At 43.0% G+C, this 19734-nt stretch overlaps 1 protein-coding gene and 2 pseudogenes across 1 annotated transcript in view; all 3 read right to left on the minus strand.

The window, feature by feature from the left end:
- The window catches only part of LOC148129037 (vomeronasal type-2 receptor 26-like), a 600870-nt gene that overhangs the window by 491445 nt on the left and 89691 nt on the right, over positions 1-19734 (minus strand). The gene's annotated exons all lie outside the window — the stretch shown is intronic.
- LOC148129039 (olfactory receptor 5V1-like) lies at positions 506-8329 on the minus strand (annotated as a pseudogene).
- The window catches only part of LOC148129040 (erythroid membrane-associated protein-like), a 2799-nt pseudogene continuing 453 nt past the window's right edge, over positions 17389-19734 (minus strand).

Raw genomic sequence — 19734 nt, forward strand, 5'->3', positions numbered from 1 at the left:
ATTCACCAGCAGTACTTCTAGGTGGTTGAAGTGTTATTCTAGAGCTGGGGTGTCAAACTCATGTTGTCATGGCAGTGTCACATGATGTATCAGGACTTTCCCCCCCTTTGCTAAATGGGGTGGGGGTGGGGCCAGCACGTGGCACATCTGACCATGACTTTGACACCCCTGTTCTAGAGTATGAGTTTCAGATTTAGTCTACCCTTGACCATGCAAGGTCTCTGGGTGCCTTTGAACTAGAATTTTTTTCCGAGTCCAACAGACTTTACAAAATTTTATGTTGCCAGGAAAAATAAAATGAGGAATTATAATAAAATGAGCATGGTAATAAAACCAAGAAATCAAACATTCATCTGGACATTTTCCTGTCCACACAAATGTTCAGATCTTTTCCAGCACCATTCATATCTCTTTAACTGATTTGTGTTGCCTTGTACTTTTGAATGAAAGACTAGCTGCGAATAGAATAAATAAACACAGTTTAGATTCTGGCAAATAACTGAATCTAGATGAATGAGGGTCCTTTGAACCTGAATACCCTTCTCATAGCTTTCTTCATTTCTTTGTTTCTCAGACAGTATATAATAGGATTCAGCATTGGGGTTATCACATTGGAGAGCAGTGAAACCAAAGTATTCATAAAGAGAGAGTAGCTGCTGGTGGGCCTGTTATAATTGAAGGTACAGGTGGCATAAAACAAGGTGACCACTGTGAGATGTGAGGTACAGGTGGAGAAGACCTTGTGACGTCCTTGGGTGGAACGGATCTTTAAGACTGCCATTATAATGTGAGCATAAGAAATCATGATGAAAAGAAAGGGACCGATGCCAAGGATCATGGTCACTGCCAGCAATGTCATTTGATTAGGGAAGGTGTCCACACAAGACAACTTGAGGAGCTGGGGGACATCGCAAAAAATATGTTCAAGGCTCTGAGAAACACAGAAGGGAAGATGGGCTGTCATGACAATGTGTAAGATTGAATTGAGAAAACCACAACCCCAGGAGGCCACTTGTGGAAATAAACTTTAGCTTGGGTTCAAGTAATGATTAATCTAATGCTTTATACATACACGTCTGCTTAACGGTCACTGAGATAATGCAAGGAAATTAAAAGCAAACACCAGAAACAATTAAGCAGCTCAGACAACTGTAAACAAGTCTGTGTACTATTTCTAATTATTGTAATCCACAATGTAACTTGTAATCCACAATGTAATTTTGCTTACTAAGTACTAAATCTCAATAAAAGGAAGCACTGGAATTTATTCTGGGCTCCCATCCCGAGTACACACGCTTGTGTCTCATTCTTTCCATGGGAGACCACCACAAGTGGTGACCCCGACGTGATCCACTGCAGGTGGTATGTGTCCGGACCTCCGTGTTTCCTCGCCTGGAATAGGTAAAGTACGCACTTAACTATTGCTGGACAATAGGATTTTTCAGGGAACATGGGGGGAAAACTTTCTCAGCCACAGGAACGTCATGTTAGTGAGCTGCTGAAGTTAGTCAGGCCAAACTTCTTAATCTTTAAACCCTCTGGGGGGGAGCAAATAGTTCTTTCAAAAGGTAATGCGAAACAACTGCTGCAAGAGATCTGGCAGCAATGCCTCTGGTACTCAGAGAGAGGCTCTTTAAAGTTAGACACGTGGAGGAAAATTGGAATTATCCTTCATGAAGAGCCACGGGCAACAGCTGAAATTTTGATATATTGGAAGGTTGTTATGACTGCTTTAGAGACCCAGCAACAACCTCTTTTAAAAACTTTAGTAGAACCTCCTCCTTATAAAGGAGTTGTGTTGCACCCACCAACCCCAAAACTGGAGTATGTTTCCTCACCCCCAACAGCGCCTACTCCAGTGGATGATAAAATCCAACCAAAAATGGGAAAAGTTCAAGCAATGATGCATCAGGCTTTCAATGAGGGGAAATTAGAGCCTGATGAGATTCCCCAGATGAATTTGTTTCCAGTTAATAGGCAAGTGGATGCTCAAGGCAACATGCAGGCTGAATGGGTTCCAATTCCTTTGGCAGTACTTAGGGAAATTAAGAAAGCAGTTAAAGATTATGGTATTCAAAGTCCCTTTACAAAGGGTCTCCTGACAAGTTTGGCTACCTCACGCATGATTCCTAGTGACTGGAAAGATTTAATGAGAATGATATTGAGCTCTACTCACTATGTGGTTTTTGATTCAGAATATCAAAGGGAAGCTGTCACTAGGGGAAGGAATTCAGGGGGGCTGTATACGCCAGACCAAATCTATGGGGCAGGCTTGTTTGAATCCACTGCTGATCAAGCTGCTGTCCTTGGGGCGTTGTCCCGCATCCAGGATGTGGGAACCCCGGCACGGTCTTTTTCTCAAATTAAGCAAACAGCATCTGAGTCTTATAACGATTTTGTGGAAAGGCTACAATTGGCTATTACCAGGCAAATCTCTAATGAGGAAGCAGCAAAAGAACTTTTGCTGAAATTGGCAGTTGAAAATGCAAACGCTGACTGCAAGCGTATCTTACAGCCTTTGGTGGCTAGAGGTGAGGTTACTCTGGCTGATCTGTTAAAGGCATGTGCAGTGGTGGGTTCTCAGGCTTACAACATGGAGACTTTGGCTATGGCATTACAAAAAGGGATGAAACCTACAGGGAATTGTTTTAATTGTGGGAAGCCTGGCCATTTTAAAGCTCAGTGCTGACCCCCTGGGGGGGGAATGGCATTTAACAAAATCAAAAATAGGGACGTTCGCCCGAAATCGGTCTGTCCAAAATGCAAAAAAGGGTTTCATTGGGCAAATCAATGTCGCTCTGATCAGAACCAAAATCCGGGAAACTAAATTTGGGGCGTGCAGCTAGCCCCGCTCCCAAGGCTGTCACAAAAGCATCGCCTGCAATTACTGGGAGTGCAGGTTTGGGTTTAAAAATGTTGAACTCAATTGATGTGACTTTTCCTAATCAAGTGTACATTGAGGACACTCATTTGCATGGGCCACTGCCAGAAAAAACAGTGGGATTGGTATTTCCCAGGTCTTCTGCATCAGAAAAAGGGTTTTTTGTTATTCCAGGAGTTATTGATCAAGATTATAAAGGGGTTATTAAGGTACAATTATACACTGATACTCCTACATCATTAATGGCCGGTGACTCTATTGCCCAGTTATAATTGCTTCCATACATTCCTATGAATCCTTTAATTGGGATCCCACGAACTGGCGGTTTTGGGTCCCCTGAAATGGCCAGTTCTCCAGTTGCTGCAGAATTGCTAGCGCTGACAAAAAATTTAACTACAGACCAACCTAAAATGACAATTGAAATTCAAGAAAAATCATTTTCTGGCCTTATAGATTCCAGAGCAGATGTCTCTGTGATACCCCAAAAGGAATGGCCAAATGAATGGGCGCTTGAGGACTCTCTGGCTGTTCGTGGAGTGGGTGGTATGCAGTTTGCAAGAAGTAGTGTACATTGGTTGAAGGCATTGCATAGAGAAACTGGTGAGACCGCAAGGATTCAACCTCTTGTGTTGCCCCTGCATATAAACTTGTGGGGTAGAGATTTACTGTCACAGTTCTGCACAAAAATTGTTATTTGATAATGGAAAAATTACAATTGTTAACCTCTCAGCCAGTTTGGATTGACCAATGGCCACTTCCAAAGGAAAAGCTTATGGCTTTACATCAATTGGTAGCTGAGCAGCTACAATTAGGCCACATTGAGCCAACTTCTAGTCCGTATAACACTCCTTCATATAAAAACAAAAACGGGGGAAGTGGATGGATATGGCTTGCCTTACAAACAAAACATTCTTAATATTACATTATACACTTTAAAATTTTTAAACATGACAGGATCTCCCGCTGCTACGGCAGCCAGTAGGCATTTTGCTTCCTCCCCTTCTGCAGGTATGCCAAGACCGAAAGTTCGGTATAGGAGACTACCAGATCCAAAGTGGAGAGGACCTGTCCCGCTGATAACTTGGGGCCGAGGATACGCTGCTGTTGAAGATGAGGGGACAATTGTTTGGGTTCCTGCTCGCTGTGTGTGTCCTTATCATCAGCCAAAGGGGCAAGGGGGTGAATTTGGGGGAATGGAAAAGAAACACGTTGATCCAGGACATGGAGAAGCTAGCAAACCTTCATAATAAAACTGATTGTTGGGTATGTATGCACATGCCAACTCACAAAACATCAGGGCTTCCAATGGTTGCAGTACCTCTGGCCGAAGGTGACTGGTATAAGGGACAATGCTATGGTTGTTCGGGGACGTGGTCTAGCAGTTGGACTACAAGTAATTACCTTACACCTTGGAAGCCGGATCCAAGAGGTGGCGGGTATCTGCTGGACCCACAATGAGACGGTAGAGAATATGACTTACTTGGGGACATATCCATTTTACAACAAAACAATTGTTATTAGCAATGGAAGTCGGGTTTATCCGGATGACATGAAAACTAAAAATCTCACTTACTTTGTGCATAACATCACTAAATTTGCTATCACATCTTTGATCAATGAAAATGGGTGTCCATATATTCCTGCCACATGTTGTCCCACCAAGCCAGCAGAAAACCAGTTGCGGGAACTTCCGGTTTGCAAGCTTTCGGCGGTGGCAGGGATTCACGACCGTGCGATCCCTGCTGCGTTTGCCACCAAGGTTCCCCCGATCCATTTGGATCTGGGGGATATAGCTGCCCCGTAGAGGCAGCTGAAGACAGGGGGATCCGGCAAGGGGCCTGGGGTGCCGCAAACCCCCTCCCCAGCCGGCTAAACCCCTTTTCCCGAGGCGGAGGAAAGGCGGTCAGCAATGGCCGCCACGAAGAAAGCTGCAGCCGGACAAGCAGGTGCAGGAGGGAGAAAGCTGGAAGAACAGTGAAAGTTGCTTCTAACCGGGACAAGACGGGAGAAAGTGACCTGGAACCTTGAAGGCTGCTAAGTATATATTGTTCCTTGTGAGAGTTACAAGCTGCGAATACTCTAAAGGGGAAAGTTTTTCTTTGTTCTACTCTCCTTCCTAAAGTGACAGCGGAGAAAAAAAAAACCTTTTTGGCTGTGAGTGGGAAGGGAGAGGGAAAAAAATTGGAGCAAAATTTGAAAATAAGATTGCCTAGAATTGCAAAGAGTTGTTAAACATTAAAAAACTTCCAAAAATATATTTGAAAAGGATTTGTGATTACTTTAACCCCAGAAAGAGAAAGTGAAGAAGAAGAAGGTATCTAAAAGAAATAGTCTGTTTGGATTGTTTGGTGATTTTGGAACCTTTGAGAATTACTTCTGATTAAAACATCTGGGTGGTTGTTTGGAAAAACTTTTTCTCTACACAATGGCATCATCTGTGGATGGATTGAAACTTATATATCAAAAATATGAAAGAGAAAAACAAGGAGGGAAAGATGGTCTTGGCACTATTTTTCAATACTTAGAAATGGCGGTTTATACTTATGTGAAGCAGAATGAACAACAGGATGATGGGGACAAAGAAGAAGAAGAAGCCATCTTTGATGAACAAATGACTTTGATTGGAGAAGGGAAAAAGGAAGAGAAAAAGGAAAAGAGGTCTTTAAGATCTGGAAAAACAGCCCAAAAAGAGAAGAATAAGGTGAAAAGGGGACATTATGTTAAGAAACAACAGAAAGGGGGGAAAGCAGAATAAAAGGGAGGTGGAGAGACAAGGGGTTAAAGAGGACAAGGAGAAGAAGAAGCAAGAGAGAAAGGAAGGGATGAGAAGCCCTAATGGTGGGGAGCAAGATGTTAAGAAGCAAAAGTTTTTTAGAGATAATGGATGAATCTTATTGTTAAAGGGATTCTAGAAAGGTACATAAGACTGCATTTTTATACCTGTATTTAGAAGTAATCATAGAAAATTAGAAATAATATGTAACTTAAAATGTGATAAAATATTTAACATAAACTAGTGAAATTTTTGTTAAGGAAAAGGGAGTACTGTAATGAAATATGATTCAAGATTGTGATGTGGGGGTGTAATAATTTTTGAAAGCATAAGTGTTCCCACAAGGGCATGATATTTAATTGAAATGGATAAAAATAAATGATTGTTAATATTAATGATTAGAATATGGTATATTAGCGAATTTTTTTGTGAAATGAGAGATTTGAAGTAGAAGGAGGAACATTTTAATGAAATATTGAGCTATAATATGTGATGTGGGGGGGAATAATTATGGAAAATAGGGCTCCCATAAAAGTATGTGATTTAATTGAAAAGCAATGAGTTAAACGTTTAAGATATGAATGAATATCAATACTAATGAATAGATTTGTATTATTTTTGATAACATAGTATAATTTTAGATTGTACCAGACAGAATCCCAATGTATGTCATGTGTTTTATATTAAGTATTATAAATATAGGGGAAAGAGATAAAGGCATCATACTCGATATAGTGTACAGGAGAAGTCTTTCTTCTTTTTTAAAGAAGAAAAATAAATGGTTGGCTGGAATAGAACAGACAAAGAATAATAAATATTATGATACGAATTGAGAGGAGATAAATAAAATAAAATAAAATTGAGAAAATTTAAAGGAGAGAAGTCATATAGAAAATTGAAAATGTTAATAAGATATGAAATGGTATTTAAAAGGAATATGAATTTGAATTTGTGTCTGTACCAAGAGTTATAACCCGGGACTAAGCAACTTTCAGAAAAGAGATTTTTTTATGTTTTTATGTTTTGTGTTTATGTGTATTTATGTATTTATGTATTGTTTGTCTTGAAAATAAAATTTGTTTAAAAAAAAGAAAAGAAAAGAAAAGAAAACCAGTTGCCTAAATGTGCGGATGGGACTAATGCACCATCATCCACTTATTTGGCTATGTTAATGGAATCCTTTGCAAAATTAATCTATGCTGAGCCAAATAAGGTTGGTCATCTCCTGGGAGCAAATTTATGGTTGCTGTGTGGACGGATGGCCTATGATCGCATGCCAGCACGATGGAAAGGGGTCTGCACCTTTGGGAAAGTAATCCCATCTCATTTCATTCAAAATCTTTGGGGACTGCTCATATCCGCAATGCGCGTTCTGCAACGGAAGTAAACTCTGTTTTGACTCATGACTACTGGACACAGATATCAAGGGGAGTTATTCCTCCTTTAGGAGTCATGATGAACTATAGAGATTTACATCGTTTAAACAATTGGACAGTTACTATGTTTAAAGACACCATTAAAACACTAAGGCTGCTTGAAGAAGAACAAGGCAAAATTAGTGACTTTGTCCTTCAAACCAGATATGCGGTGGATACTATTCTGGCTGCGCAAGGGGGAGTTTGCGCTGTGATTCATACGCATTGTTGCATGTATATCTCTGATTATTCTCCAAACATTACAGCTACTATACAGCATATGGAACAAACCCTGAAAGAGAATCCATTACAATCGGAGGGTGAGGGACTGGATGTGTGGTCTGCACTTTGGTCCTGGTTGCCAGATGGTTCATGGATTCATCACCTAATTGTTGGAGTGATATTGCTTTTTATACTTTCTCTTTGTGCATGCTGTATTATCCAATGTCTCCCTGGACTTTTAGGAATGTGTCGGGTGAAGCCTACGGAAGGAGAATTGCTGTTGCAGATGGCGAAAAGCTACCGAGGCATCCGCGATCATCAAAAAACTAAAACAGGGGAGATGTGGGAATAAACTTTAGCTTGGGTTCAAGTAATGATTAATCTAATGCTTTATACATACATGTCTGCCTAAAGGTCACTGAGATAATGCAAGGAAATTAAAAGCAAACACCAGAAACAATTAAGCAGCTCAGACAACTGCAAACAAGTCTGTACTATTTCTAATTATTGTAATCCACAATGTAACTTGTAATCCACAATGTAATTTTGCTTACTAAGTACTAAAATCTCAATAAAAGGAAGCACTGGAATTTATTCTGGGCTCCCATCCTGAGTACACACGCTTGTGTCTCATTCTTTCCATGGGAGACCACCACAGCCACTGCCATCCTATTACACACTCTACTATTCATGACAATCTTATAGTTGAGGGGATAACAGATGGCAATGTATCGGTCATAGGCAACCCTGAATGGAAATAGGCTTTGTGTCTGCTAATAGATTCTTAAGCAAGTGGGGTAGTGTAACAGATATGTAACAAATATCAAGGAATGACAGATGCCGGATAAAAAACTACATGGGAGTTTGAAGGCCAACATCCAGCCATGTGGTAGTCAGGATAAGTCCATTGCCAAACAAAGTAGTGATGTATATAGCGAGAAATAGGATAAAAAACAAAGCTTGAGGCTCAGAGAAGTTGGAGTAGCCTGGGAAAGCAAATTCTCTTCTTTTATCAGTTTGATTTTCAATTTGCTCCATGTTTTATATCTGAAATGAAGAAGAGAACATGGTAATAAAACCAAAAAATGAAATATTCATCTGGACATTTTCCTTAATTCTTTTTTTTAAAATTATTAATTAATTATTAAAATTTGGACGCAATGCAATTTTCCTGGAATTTCTCTTTGCCATACATACCTACTATAACATAAAACTACATAAACAGATAATTTCCTACTTGTCATACATTACTAAATTGGCATTGTTAACACATTAATTTATGTTTATATTTACAACATAAACTCCATTTATATTCTTTTCATACAATCATTTTGTCAACCATACTTCATTGTCTTTATATTTCTATATATCCAGTTCAATATTATAGCTGAAATTTTTGGCCCATGCTACCATTATTTCTTTAACTTATTCCTCCTCCATTTTATATCCCAATAGGCATTTGTTATATTCGCCGTTTGGAAGAAGGCTCGGGAGTCAGTGACCAGGTTTCAGCTCTTTATTAGTCCCAAGATCGACTCGGGGTTCAGGAGATTTTAGGTGGCTTATATTGCCTGGCCGTGGCAGCCACGGCCAATGGCACCGCTTTGAATCTCCCGCGATTAGTTTCCACCAATCGTGGGGATTCGCGGCGGGCCAATCAGTGCGGCTCGCTTAGCCAATCAGGTTGCCGTGCGCCCTGGCCAATCAGGGCGCGGTGTTACAAGTATGCTAATGGATCGTACAGAACACCCCTCCCCTCTTGGTATGGTCCTACGTGACATAGTCCCATAAGTAGGCGGGGCTCCGTACTTGTCTACTTGACCTGCGCAGGTTAGTTGATATCTGGCCTTCGGGCGGTTCGGTCGGGTTCTGTGCTGCTCTCTGCCTCGTAGATGGAACCGCCTGGAAGGGTGAGCCGGGCCTTTCGTCGCAGCTTCCTCCCGGTCTACCCGGGCTGGTCGAGCTGCTGGTGTTGCCGCTCCTGCTCGGTCTTTCCGGGCTGGTTGAGCTGGCTTGGCTGTTTCTTCCCGGCGAGGCTTCGAGCTGGCTGTCTACTTCTGCTTCGGTGGGTGAGTATTCCTGGTTTCTTTCTGGTTGGGGTTGCTTCCCGGGGCTTTCCCTCCCCTCTTGGTTGGTGCTGGGGTGGTTCTTTTCTATTTCTGGGTTTATGTCTCTGTCTGTTTGCGTGTCGGTTGTGTTTCCCGTGGTTGTTCTCGATCTTATTTGATCGATGTGTCATTTCCATGCTCGTCCATCGGTTGTTTGTAGCCGGTACGAGCGGGGACCTGTTGCCTGGGTTATCGCTGCCGGTATCCAGAGGGGGTCCCCTCTAAGGTTTTTTGCGTATACCGCGTCTCCTGGTGTAAATGTTCGGTATCTGCTTGATGAGTCGGTGGGTTTTTCGGGGTTGTATGTGGGGTGCAGCCTATCTAGGGAGGATCTTAGTTTCCTCCCCATTAGTAGCTCTGCGGGGCTCTTGTTGGTCGTTGTGTTTGGTGTTATGTGTTGGATAAAAAGTAGTTTATTTATTTTCTCTTGCATGTCCCGGTTTCAATTTTTTGAATTGTTTTTTTGGTGAATTGGATCATTCATTCCGCCCTACCGTTCGCTGCCGGATGTGCCGGCGCTGTCAGGGCGTGCCGTATTCCCCGTTCCGTTAGGAATTTTTCAAATTCCAGTGCGGTGAACTGTGGTCCATTATCTGACACAATTACATCTGGGAGGCCGTGGGTTGAGAATAGTCTGTTGAGTTCTTTGATGACGGCCTCGGTGGTGGTAGTTCTCATGTCGCTTACCTCCAGCCAATTGGAGTAAGTGACTACCGTTATGAGGAATGTGTGTCCTTTTGTGGGTCCGGCGAAATCTATGTGTATACTGGACCATGGTGCCCTGGGGGTTTCCCATTCCAGGATTGGGGCGGTGGGTGGGCTTGGCCTGGATTCTTGGCATTGCTTACAGTTTGCCACCCAGGCTTCGATTTGTTTGTCCATCCCTGGCCACCATGCGTAGCTTCTGGCCAGGGCTTTTGACCTGACGATGCCCGGGTGCCCCTCGTGTAACAAGTCCAAGAACCTTTTTTGTAATTTTTCCGGGATGACAACCCTGTCCCCCCATAGTATACAACCCTTTTGTGTGGAAAGTTCCGTTTGTTTGTTCCTGAAAGTCCTGAATGTCTCGTCGTCGTCTTTTTCCGGCCACCCTTTCTCTGCCCATTGCAACACCCGCGCCAGACATTTATCTTTATTTGTTTCGTGGGCAATGTCTGACACGGTTAGGGGGAGGTTGGGTATGGCCTCGATGCTCAGGGTGGATGCTGTGGGTGCCGGGTCGGCGTCCAGGTCGGGTAGCAGGGTGCGGCTCAAGGCGTCTGCGTGTGCGATTGTTTTGCCGGGTTGATGGGTCAGCCGGTAGCTGTAGGCGGCGAGGAATTCAGACCACCTTGTCATTCTTGGAGATAGAATGTTCAGGGTGGCCTTGTTTCCTGCCAGGATGCCCAACAGCGGTTTGTGGTCTGTGATGATGGTGAATGTCCTGCCGTAGAGGTACTTGTGGAACCTTTTGACAGCGGCGATGATTGCCAGGGCTTCCTTGTCGAGTTGGCTATAGTTCCTTTCCGGCTTTGATAGGGTTCTCGAGTAAAATGCGATGGATGCTTCGTTTCCATTCGGGAGTGTGTGGCTGAGGATTGCCCCGATCCCGAACGGTGATGCGTCGCATGTGACTGTCAACGGGAGGGTCTCGTTGTATTGGATGAGGACGGCATCCGATGTGAGCAGGTCCTTGGTTTGGTTGAAGGCGGCTTCCTCTTGTTTCCCCCAGGTCCAGGTGGCTGTTTTATCCAGCAGCCTATGCAGCGGCTCCGCCGCGGTCGCCTTCTGGGGTAGGAAAACATTATAGAAGTTAATCAGCCCGAGAAACGCCTGCAGTTCTGTTTTATTCCTTGGCCTGGGGGCTTCTTTGATGGCTCTGATTTTTTTTTCGGTTGGGTGAATTCCGTGCCGGTCTAGGAGATATCCTAGGAACTCGACCCTCTCGGTATGTAGCTGGCATTTTTCTTTTTTGACTTTTAGCCCCGCGTCTTTGAATTTTTGTAGTACCTCCCTCAGGCGACCCTCCAGTTCTTTTTGGTTGGCTGCTGACACCAGTACGTCATCGAAGTAGGGCACCACCCCCTTGATTCCTTGCAGGAGTCTCTCCATGAGGCTCTGGAAAATTCCTGGTGCTACGCTGACTCCAAACTGGAGCCTCTTGCAGCGAAAAGCCCCCCGGTGGGTTACTATGGTCTGTGCCTCAGCGGTTTCCGTGTCAACCGGTAATTGTTGGTAGGCTTGCGCCAGGTCGAGTTTCGCGAAAACCTTGCCTCCCCCCAGTGAGTGTAGAAGGTGCTGCACTACTGGGACGGGGTAGGCGCTTTGTTGTAAGGCGCAGTTTAGGGTGGCCTTATAGTCCCCACAGATTCTCACCGACCCATCGAGCTTGACTGGGGTGACCATGGGGGTTTCCCACCGGGCTTGATCGGTTGGCTCCAGGACCCCCTGTTTGATGAGCTTGTCTATCTGCTCATCGATCTTGGGCCGGAGTGCGAAAGGTACCCACCGCGGTTTTAGGCGTATCGGGGGGATGCTGGGGTCTAAGCTGAAGGAAATAGGGGGCCCTCGGTACTTGCCTAGGGTGCCGTCGAACACTTTCTGGAAGTCCCTTGCGAGTTGTTCCTCCCAGTCTGCCTCTGTGACGTGGTCGATGCCCGTTACTTCGATCCCGAGCGGCGCGAACCACTGTAGTCCCAAAAGACTGGGTCGGTCTCTGTCCACGACTGTCAGGGGAAGCCTTGCTGTGCGCCCCTTGAATGTAACTTCAAAGTGTCCTGTTCCGACTACGGGGATGCGGTTCCCTTGGTAGTCTTTTAGGATTAACTTCTGGCTTTCCAACCCCTTCTTGTGGATGGTGGGCACCAGGCGCTTGATTTCCCGCCATGCAACCATGGAGAGGTAGGACCCGGAGTCCACCTCCATCTTGCATGGCTTGCCCTCGATGCCCACGATGCCCACTTTCGGGCGTCAGCGCTAGATGAATGGCCGATGACAACCGTCTGGTGGGTCTCCTCTCTCTGTCGGTTCTCGCCGCCCGTCGGCCCCGTCTGTCCCGGTTCCAACGACTCTCGGTTTGGCGGTCCCTTGCCCTGGGGGGGGTGCCGTCCCATCTCCGGCCGCTGTTGTCTCATCGTCGGGGGCTGTAGGCTCTCTTTAGTTGGCAGACTCGGGCGATGTGGCCTCTCTTGTCACATTGCTGGCAGATCGCGTCGAAAAACCGGCACTCCGATCGAGGATGGTCGCCCCCGCAACTGGCACATTGGAGTCCCGACTTACGACTCCGCCGCTCGCGCCGGTCTCGTTCTGTTTGGAGTCGATGGATGTCCTCCTCTTCGTCCGTGGTGTCAGAGGCGGAGTTGAGGTCGCCGTGGGTGGTGGTGGTCGCTCGGCGGCTTGCTTCTGGATGCGTCTCGGCCGTCGGGGTTGCCTCGGAGGTTGTGGCTCGGTCCCTGGTGTCTGGTCTCCGCATTCGGGCTGCTGACTTTCGGGTTGCCTCGGCTGCGGTGGCCTCGGCAAGGGCGTCAGTGAGGGAGATGTCGCCCTTTGCCATCAGCCGGCTTTGTTGGACCGGATCCCTGAGCCCGAGGACGACGCGATCTCGTAACGCCTCGTCCATGTCCGTGAAGCCGCACATGCCTCCCAGATTCCGCAGGTCTGCCACAAAATCGCTAATGCTCTCACCCGGTTTCTGGTCACGCCGGTAGAAGTCGTGCCGTCTGATGAGGGTGGGCACGGCGGGAGCATAGTGGCTTCGTAGCAGCGGTTCGAGGTCAGTCCAGTCCATCGCCTTCACGTCCTCAGGTTTCGCGAGGGCTTTCGCCATTTTAAACACTGCGGGCCCGCAGTGTGTCAGGAAAACGGCCCTTTTTTTCTGCCCGTTTGCATCCTTGAGATTGCTACTCTCTAGGAACATCAGGAACCGATCAATGTACGATTCCCAGTCCTCAGTAGCTTGGTTAAAGGGTGTGGGCGGTGCGATGCTGGCCATCTCGTCGATCTCGTTTGCCTCGGTGCCACGTGCTTGGTGGATATCCCACCTTCGTCGCCAGTGTTATATTCGCCGTTTGGAAGAAGGCTCGGGAGTCAGTGACCAGGTTTCAGCTCTTTATTAGTCCCGAGATCGACTCGGGGTTCAGGAGATTTTAGGCGGCTTATATTGCCTGACCGCTTTGAATCTCCCGCGGTTAGTTTCCACCAATCGCGGGGATTCACGGCGGGTCAATCAGTGCGGCTCGCTCAGCCAATCAGGTTGCCGTGCGCCCTGGCCAATCAGGGCGCGGTGTTACAAGTATGCTAATGGATCGTACAGAACAGTATTTATAGGTTGCCTTTATTGCTTTTTCATCTGTTCCTAATAATATTTTAATTAATGTTGTCAGTTCTCTCTTTATACCTCATTCATTTCCCATCTTTCCTGTAGCGTGATTGGAAAAGGACATTTTCCTTACTTCTGTCCACACAAAGGTTCAGATCTTTTCCAGAACCATTCATATGTCTTTAACTGATTTGTCATTTCTGTGTCATGTAATGTAATCTTATATCTTCTACAAACAAGCAAGTACAGAAAAAGTTGTAACAATTTAACCTATCACAACTACAATAATACAATTGTTGTGGCCTGTCGGCTTCTGGCTCTTCCAGCTGAATCAGATGAGGAGGAGGCGTGGGAGTCAGGATCAGCATCAAGGCAACCTGTGAGCTCCAAGGGGAAATGGGAATGGAGCTGTCAGAGAGAGAGAGAGAGAGAGACAGAGGCGGACCCTGGGCTGTCCCTCAGCCCTCAGATGGAGAGTCAACAGCCCCTAGGTCTGGAGGTAGCTGATGAGGAAGAGGAGGAACAACTGGGTCCACTGCCTGATGCGCAGATGGCACAGAAGGCAGAGGAGAGGAGAGCAGTGGAAATCTGTGGGCCGATCCTTGGTATGGAAGAGCCACCTCTGCTAACGAAGTCCCACCTAACTCTGGGGATAAAAGGCAGGGAGTAGAGATAAATAGATGTGGCAGACAACTATTAATCTTCTGGCCAGCAGGACTTGTTAGCCTGCTGTAAGAGAGAAACTTTTTGCCAGGGCTGCTGGCATTCCTAATAAATGAATCTTTGAGTTAACTTTAGAGGGTTGATCGTGTTTGGGGAGCTGGGTAAGAACAATAGTATTACAACTGTATACTTCCTCTTTGTGATATTGCCAGTATCTGGTTAACTCCAAGGCCATGAAGCCTGTTTATAAGAGTGAGAAATGATTCCTGGTCATAAGAGTGAGAAAAGTCAGGAGAAAACAAATGGTGAAACAGTGCAGATACTGTATGTGGAGGGCCACTAACTTGGGTAGAAGATTGTTAAAAGAAGGTAAAAGTCTACAGATGTTTTCAGGTCATCATGTGGAAGATGGTGCAGACTTATTCTGTGTTGTTCTACAGAAACCAGCTAAAACCACTGGGTTTTAATTGGATTAAACTATTTAATTGGAAAAACCTCTTGAATGTAAAATGGCAAACTTTGTGCTTTTGGGTTCTATTTTTCAGGAAGTTTGGAAGGTCAGAAAGATGCCAGAGTTTCAGATCCAATACTGCAGGGTTCCCCAAAATGATAGTTATCGACCCACTAAGGGTGAATGGGACTATTGAAGGGGTTGAATATTAGTATTCATGATAGTATGAGGTAAAGTAATGCCTATTACATTATTTTCATATAATAAATATTTGAGGGTCAATGAACAATCTGCAACTTCATGAAGAGCTTGATGATCAATAAGATACAATAAGAACATAGCACATGATAAAGAAAATGCATGCATAAAGGGAAAAAAGAGAATGAGATATTTTGACCAGCATACACAAAGGAAAGAAAGAAAGCTAGAGTATAAAAATATATTACCAGTCACTTTTATAATAGTGAGCTCCCTTCTGGATTATTTCCATAACACCAAATAAATCCATGCATATTTCTGTCCTCTAAAATCAGTATATCCTAACTGCCACAAATGATTTTTAAATTTCAGATATAGAATATAAAGATATCCTAGGGCCTTTGGGATTGTTTCACTCAAAGGAATGTGTTAATCTTAGACAATTCCCAATCCAGTTTTACTGTTTTTAACCCAAGTTATGATAGCTCTTGATTAGACTCAGAAGACTTCAAAGTTAGCCCAGCTCAGTTTGGGTATTATAGCAAGTATGTTGTTTAATGAATTGTTAGATAATTGTTGGAAAGCTATGTAGTATAATGGCACAATGATGTAGCAAAATTACTGTCTTCTCATGTTGAAAATGGCATGTTTTATATATATATTTTTAAAAAATATTGTGATAAAACCAAATATTACACATTTTCCAAAATGGAAAACAAGGTAATCGAATTGAAACAAGTAGCCTATAGAAGCAAATGATAAATTTCTTTGCAATATTTTGATGTTCGTTAAGATGGCAAAGTTGATGACTCTGTATTGTTTTTTTTTTTAGAAGCAAGCTATAGCTGGGAATCTTTGGGTAATTAAAAATTGATTATATCACCCATGTTAACAGTCTATTCATGTTAGCAGGCCACTTAAGTTTACCAAGATTTTAAATCAGGATTTTTCTTTCAACAGTATAGAAAACTTTATAATCATTTATATTGGCAAATTCTTTGCTCTCCAGAGGAGTTGTATAGGCCTTAATTTATGTATATGTCCAGGGCTTTTTTTAATTATCCAGGGCTTTTTAAAATACAAATTCCCTTGATTTTTTAATGCAGTTTTTATGCGATTTCCAGAAGCAGGTCTTTTTCATTTGCAAATCTTGATTAGAAAATATAGCTATTTGAATACTTATTTTTAATGTTTGTGCAATTTTAAAGTAGTGTATATATGTGAATAAACAAAAATTTTATGTGCTCAAATACACTCCTCAAATTGTGTTTGGCTTATCCAAGGATGGGCTTATCCACTGGTTTACACAATAATACTTTTTAAGTACCCATACTTCCTGTATATACTTGTAGATAAGTGTATACAGATAAGCAGGCTCTCAAATTTTTAACCAAAATATCTATCGTATACCCTTGACCAAAGAGCGGTACATTCCACTCCTTCTATCTGGGCTGGTCATCCTCTACCACCAAGTGTGCAGCTTCGGGAAGGATGCACATGGAGTGGTGAGGGAGGAAGGGGACACTCGCCTATCCAGCCAGATCAGACAAATCAACCCTGGCGATCAATGGGGTGACAGATGTTGCAGCCAGATCGCCCTCACATTATGAATTCTGGAACTTATCACATTTGCCGATGCTGTGAGAGTATGTTTTTAAAAAAAATTTAAACCCACCCAAGGATGCAGAAACAAAGGCCAGCATCAAAAGCAAAAAGGATCTTGAAAAGTTAATATCAGACTGGCAAAAATTCTGGTGGATAAAACTGTAGCTACTTTATAAAACAAAGGTTGCTTATGTTTTGACTAGTTTAATTTTCCAAGTTTAACAAAATGTCAATCTGTATCATCATTTGCATCATTTTGGATGCAAACCTGTGTTAAATCTAACAACATGTGAACGTAAGATTGTATCCTGGTCATCTCAACAAGTTTAATTTTGAAAACAAAAATATCTTTTTATTTTTTGTCAGTAAAGGCAGATGTCTATTTCTACCCTCAAAACATGATTAGCCCATTCTGGCTAAACAATAGCCAAGTTCAGACAGCAACTAAAATATTACATCCTGAGCTGCATATATTTTTGTTTCATATTTTAAAATCAGAGAGATGCTTACAACAATATCATCAGTACAATTTACATTAAACATTATATAAACTATGCAGAACACAATAATGAGAAAACAGCAATAGAAAGTTAAAATATGTAAGCATTTAAACAAAAAAGCTATATCTCTCTACTATCTATCTACATATTCTTTATTAAGATATAGATTGAAAGTTCAAAAACATTTCAGGCAAAGAGAAATGAATCAAAGATTAATAAAGCACTAAACTAACTTATCCAAAAAGAAATTCCTCCAGATTAAATAAACAAATGATTCAAAAACTCATTCTCCTTTTTCTCTCCATGTCTTGTCACACTGAAGTTCTTGGAGAGATTTTCAAAGGAATCTCTTTGTCCCTCACTAGGAGAAAAGGGAACACTTTCTCGGAAAATGGATAATTAAAAGTAAAGATATGATCCATTGAGTCAGCATTATAAAAGATGAGCCTATCAAAATCATGCTCCAGGATAACTAAGATATGTTGTGGTGATTTCCAAAGTGTAAGTTTGATTGGAGGGCTTGTAGATGCTTGGTATTCTCCTTGTGCTAACTGCAATACCCAGAATCCTTGAGTAATGGTGATATCTTCTGAATATGTTCTTTCTACTGATTCCCGGGCAATCCCAATGGCCCACTCTTTGGCCTTTCCCATTTCCACCACCCATTCTAGAGTCCCAGACTCAATGCCTTCTGCTCCCAGGACACCTGGTAAAAACCGGAAGCGCTCAGGGTTGTCAAGAAGGACCTGGGTTTGCTCCCCAATATGTACTGTTTTCCGATCTTCTAAAAGGATGAGGGCAGGATAAGCTGTCTGGGGATCCAAGATCACTTCCACTAAAGTTGTAAATAAAAATATTAGGCTGTCAGGCTAAGATTAAAAACAATATACCGTGTTTCTCATATAATAAGGCCGGGTCTTATTTTTTTTTGAGCCCCGAAAAAACAGCTAGGCTGTCTTTTCGGGGGTGACTTAATTCCCCCCCCCTTGCATCTTAGGGCGGGCGGCGACGGCTTGGATGTTGACTTCGGCATTGGGGGGGCACTTTGTATCAGGGTCAACGCAGGCAGCACCATATCCGAGTGTGCAACAAAAGTACTTCCTAACAGCAAGCCCCCCCTGCCATTCCCCCCCCATTTCACATGTTTTAATATAGGCCTTAATTTGGGGGGGAGGGGCTTAATTTCATTTCATGCCTATAAAACATGCTGGGACTTCCTATTGGGGGAGGCCGTATTGTTGGAGAAACAGGGTAGAACAATTCAACCAAAATTCTCTTCTTTATTTGCTTACATACAATAGCCACACAAAGCCACACAATGGCTGCTTCCAAAATGGCACCCATTTTCCTACAGTGGCCTCTATATTGGAAAGTTTCTCTTTCTGAAATGGCACTTGTTAGGGAGATGTAAGTATGAGCCCTCTGTCAAAATGCAACGTGTATACTATAAACATTTGCATTTCTAGAGAAACACGGAGCTAAGCTTGGAGTAAAAGTGTGGCATTTGGAAAACATGAATTAAACCCAGAAAGCAAGAACTTACTAGCAAGAAATTTAACTTGACTTTCTACAGTATAGAGATAATCCTTGAATTATGACCATAATGGAACTTGTCCATAATAGTCTAAGGTGGTGATGGTCATTAAGTGGGGTGCTGCCCTTCTTTCTGCAGCAACCCCAAGACTTTTATTTAGGAACACATTAATTAATTCAGTAGCAACTAACCTTTCTTTGGGATCCCCAAAAACTTGTCACATAAATTTGACAGTATTGTCCTTTTTCGTTCCTTTTTTTTCTTTCTTGGTCATGGTAGATGGCTTTGGAAATAAATCTGTTGGAAATAAATGGTCATTCTTAGATTTAAAAATGAAGAAATAGAATCTATTTGGTTTCCTTTGTTTCTTCTGCAACCATCTGATAGGCTAAACAAATAAATGCATCAGTGCAGAATTAATGCAATGAGCATCAACTGATAAAATGAGCAACAAACAATATTGGATAGAACAGATTTTTTTCCCCATCCAGACATCTCCTACTGCCATCGTTTTGTGCAACACATCTTGAGGAGCATTGTTTCCCAGAGAGTTAGCAGAATTTCCTGCAACTGTAGGGCCCAATGAAGAATAGGGAACAAGAAGGAATCAATTCCAGCTCTTTTTTTGTCATCAGTTTCCAAAAAAGCATTTAAGGTTATTTTTAGTGTGTTCAGTTTGTTCTCCATGATCGTAGGTGCCTATGTTTGAATAATCCAGAGTGCCAGAGTATCATGCATTGAGAAAAGCTGGCCAACAGAGTTTTTCATCAAAATACCAAATTCAAAAATAAAAATGTAAAAGGATTTCTTGTTTGTCTGAGGCAGATGTCTCAGCTAAAACAAAGAGGATAACTATTAAATCACAAAACATCTCTAGTTGTTTTTGGTTTGCTAGATTAGCAAATCAGCCAAAACGAGAGGTGAGACCTGAGCTGCAGAAAACAAGATGAACATCACAACAGACTCTATTAAATATTGCATTCACTACTTCATATTTATTTCCCTTTTCCTCCAGCTGTCTGACACGCTTGCTCTACACTCCAAAATGACAATATTGTAAAGACTGTTCTCACATTGATTTTGAGAG

This window comes from Notechis scutatus, chromosome Z (assembly GCF_049901735.1).
Source record: "Notechis scutatus isolate UNSWTSFEM ecotype Mainland chromosome Z, rNotScu1.2, whole genome shotgun sequence".
In the NCBI taxonomy this organism is placed as follows: Eukaryota; Metazoa; Chordata; class Lepidosauria; order Squamata; family Elapidae; genus Notechis; species Notechis scutatus.